Genomic DNA, 4,009 nt, shown 5'->3' on the forward strand with positions numbered 1-4,009 from the left:
CTTTGCGAAGACATTTATGCGTCTGGCAATGTCCCCGCATTGCAAACACGCTAGGCGTGAACACATCTTGGCTCCTACCTTGTTATACCCCTCGGTAACTCATGTTTTGTAAGATCACCTTTATCCCTCTAAATTCTAAAGGATAGAGACCAAGCGTATTTAGGCTCTTGTGGTAGGCGACAAGAACTGAACGCAAAGGAGGAATGGGGAGAAGGAAGCAGCTCACCTTGTGCTTCGGAAAACATAAGTGAGATTCATTTAAAAAAAAGCAAATTGCTTGATGATAAGATAAGCTCAAGTTTCGAAATGATTTAATCAAAACCACTCAGCAGGTCGGCCAAATGTCACGATTCACGACGAGGATGGGATTCGAACCCACGTATGCAAAGCACAATGGATTAGCAGTCCATCGCCTTAACCACTCGGCCACCTCGTCTCTTTTTCGGGAGCGTTAGGTCTGTTTTCCATCTTTGATCGTCTGCTTCATGTTTTGCAATTTTGCATTTGTGTGCGCTCTTCGCTTTCCAATGGCAGTTTTTGTATGATCCGAAAACACTTCCGATTAAAGATAGATCAAATATCTCCGATGAGTTACAGGATCGTCACCCCATCTTGATGGGCACTTCTTCTAGTGCTCACCTTGTGCTTTCGGAAAACATAAATATGACTGATAAATGACAAATTGCTTGATGATAAGAGAAGTTCCGATTTCGAAATGATTTAACCAAAACCACTCACGTCTGCCAAATGTCACGATTAGAGATGGGATTCAAACCCACGCATAGGGGGATTGCACGTAAGGCCACCGGGTCATAGGGCTCGACGCACGGCGCCGCTAAATCCAACTGGAAGACATCCGTCACTTCCGGTATATGTTATTAATGCTAGAAACGCGTACTTTCCTACCTGTTAAAAACCGCCAAAATGTTGAATTTTTGCGCTGAAAAAAATTGTGGGAGTCGGGGTAAGTGTGAGAGACATGTACCCAACTTTAGAATTCCAAACGTGAAGCGAAATGAAGGTAAAGAGAAGCGAGAACTGAAGGGACTACAGCAGCTAAAGTGATTGGTAAACATTGAAACTATTGTGAATTATCGCGTTTGCTCACTGCATTTCATCAAGTAAGGCATTATTTGTGTTTTTTCTTGATTCCTTTGGTATCTAAAAATTCTCAGAAGTGATAAATCTGGCTGTAAATTTTTGTTCAGATGCGTTTTCATTTTGTATGTAAAAACCCACGAGAACCATGGGCGATTTAATAAAATTGCAGCCAGAATTATCACTTCTGAAACTTTTTAGATGCCAAAGGAATTAAGAAAAAACACAAATAATGCCTCAGTTGATGAAATGCAGTGAGCAAACGGCCAATGTTCGCTAAGCACACTGTGTTAACCATATAACAATTACAGCACGGAAACAGGCCATCTCGACCCTTCTAGTCCGTGCCGAACACGTATTCTCCCCTAGTCCCATATACCTGCGCTCAGACCATAACCCTCCATTCCTTTCCCGTCCATATCACTATCCAATTTATTTTTAAATGATAAAAACGAACCTGCCTCCACCACCTTCACTGGAAGCTCATTCCACACAGCCACCACTCTCTGAGTAAAGAAGTTCCCCCTCATGTTACCCCTAAACTTCAGTCCCTTAATTCTCAAGTCATGTCCCCTTGTTTGAATATTCCCTACTCTCAGTGGGAAAAGCTTATCCACGTCAACTCTGTCTATCCCTCTCATCATTTTAAAGACGTCTATCAAGTCCCCCCTTAACCTTCTGCGCTCCAAAGAATAAAGCCCTAACTTGTTCAACCTTTCTCTGTAACTTAGTTGCTGAAACCCAGGCAACATTCTAGTAAATCTCCTCTGTACTCTCTCTATTTTGTTGACATCCTTCCTATAATTAGGCGACCAAAATTGTACACCATACTCCAGAATTGGCCTCACCAATGCCTTGTACAATTTTAACATTACATCCCAACTTCTATTCTCAATGCTCTGATTTATAAAGGCCAGCACACCAAAAGCTTTCTTTACCACCCTATCTACATGAGATTCCACTTTCAGGGAACTGTGCACAGTTATTCCCAGATCCCTCTGTTCACCTGCATTCTTCAATTCCCTACCATTTACCATGTACGTCCTATTTTGATTTGTCCTGCCAAGATGTAGCACCTCACACTTATCATCATTAAACTCCATCTGCCATCTTTCAGCCCACTCTTCCAACTGGCATAAATCTCTCTGTAGACTTTGAAAAACTACTTCATTATCCACAGCCCCACCTATCTTAGTATCATCTGCATACTTACTAATCCAATTTACCACACCATCATCCAGATCATTGATGTACATGACAAACAACAGTGGACCCAACACAGATCCCTGTGGCACCCCACTAGTCACTGGCCTCCAACCTGACAAACAACCATCCACCATTACTCTCTGGCATCTCCCATTCAGCCACTGTTGAATCCATCTTGCTATTCCACCATTAATACCCAACCAGTGTTGTTGTCTCTTCAGCTCTCGTTTCTATCTACCGTCATTTCTCCTCACTTTTGGAATTCTGAAGTATGCTAAATGTCTCACACGTTTATCCCGATTTCCATAATCATTTACAGCGCAAAAATTGACAATTTCAGAGGGGTTTAACGGGCCCGCCACGTTGGACCGTAAGTGTAAGTGCCTACCTGCTGTACATCGCGTGTAATCCATTTGGAGTAGCGTAGCAACAGTACGGGTCATGGGTCGTGAACCGACTGCAGTGAAACCTCCTTATACAAAGCACAATGGATTATTAGTCCATTACCTTAACCACTCGGCCACCTCGTCTCTTTTTTTTACGGAGCGTCTGTTTTCCATCCCTGATAGTCTGCATCATGTTTTTCACTTTTACATTTGTGTGCGCTCTTCGCTTTTCAATGGCAGTTTGTGTATAAACCTAAAACGCTTCCAATTTCCAGGCTTATTGTTATGTTTTGGGAACATAGTGAAGCTTTCCAAATAGCACTGTCTGTAGTACAATATAACGTCCAGTAAAGTCCGATTAAAGATAGTTCGAATGTCCCCAATCAGGTAGAGGGTTCTGGTTCTGGTTGATTACTGCGCAAACACCTCATCAGTGGTTATCTCATGCAGGTCGGAGTGAGTAGAGTAGCGATTACATTTTGAAATGGGCCCAAGCGCAACATCTCACTCTTTCTCCGTTAACATTTTATCGTCCATTCCTCTCCAATTTATGTAGCTGAGCTATACCCCGCCATATACCCTTCTTAACCTGCATGAAGCAGCCCCGTTCTGAAGGGTGAGCTACATGTCCAATTTATTTTCCGACCGCACGTCTGTGGTATTTGAGTGGAAACCGGGGTACCTGCTCGATATTCAATAAGTCACATGCAGGAGGTTAACGTTGAACCTTGATTGAGCGGCACTGACGGCTGCGTTACTAGTAAAACATAGAAAATGTGCGCAGGAGGAGGCCATTCGGCCCTTCGAGCCAGCACCGCTTCAGAAAGCTTTAGAATAAATCACACATCTATTAACGAAACATAGAAACATATAAAATAAGTGCAGTAGTAGGCCATTCGGCCCTTCAAGCCTGCACCGCCATTCAATATGATCATGGCTGATCATCCAACTCAGTATCCTGTACCTGCCTTCTCTCCATACCCCCTGATCTCTTTAGCCACAAGGGCCACATCTAACTCCCTCTTAAATATAGCCAATGAACTGGCCTCAACTACCTTCTGTGGCAGAGAATTCCAGAGATTCACCACTCTCTGTGTGAAAAATGTTTTCCTCATCTCGGTCCTGAACTGTGACCCCTTGTTCTGGACTTTCCTAACATCGGGAACAATCTTCCTGCATCGAGCCTGTCCAACCCCTTAAGAATTTTGTAAGTTTCTATAAGATCCCCCCTCAATCTTCTAAATTCTAGCGAGTACAAACCGAGTCTATCCAGTCTTTCTTCATATGAAAGTCCTGACATCCCAGGAATCAGTCTGGTG

General features: G+C 43.2%; 1 non-coding gene across 1 annotated transcript; it reads right to left on the reverse strand.

Annotated features, from left to right (window-relative positions):
- Positions 1-354: 354 nt before the first annotated feature.
- Positions 355-436, reverse strand: trnas-gcu. The gene has a single exon. It is a non-coding gene; the product is annotated as a tRNA-Ser (tRNA).
- Positions 437-4,009: the final 3,573 nt, after the last annotated feature.

The sequence above is a fragment of the Amblyraja radiata genome, chromosome 37 (assembly GCF_010909765.2).
Source record: "Amblyraja radiata isolate CabotCenter1 chromosome 37, sAmbRad1.1.pri, whole genome shotgun sequence".
NCBI classification, from domain to species: domain Eukaryota; kingdom Metazoa; phylum Chordata; class Chondrichthyes; order Rajiformes; family Rajidae; genus Amblyraja; species Amblyraja radiata.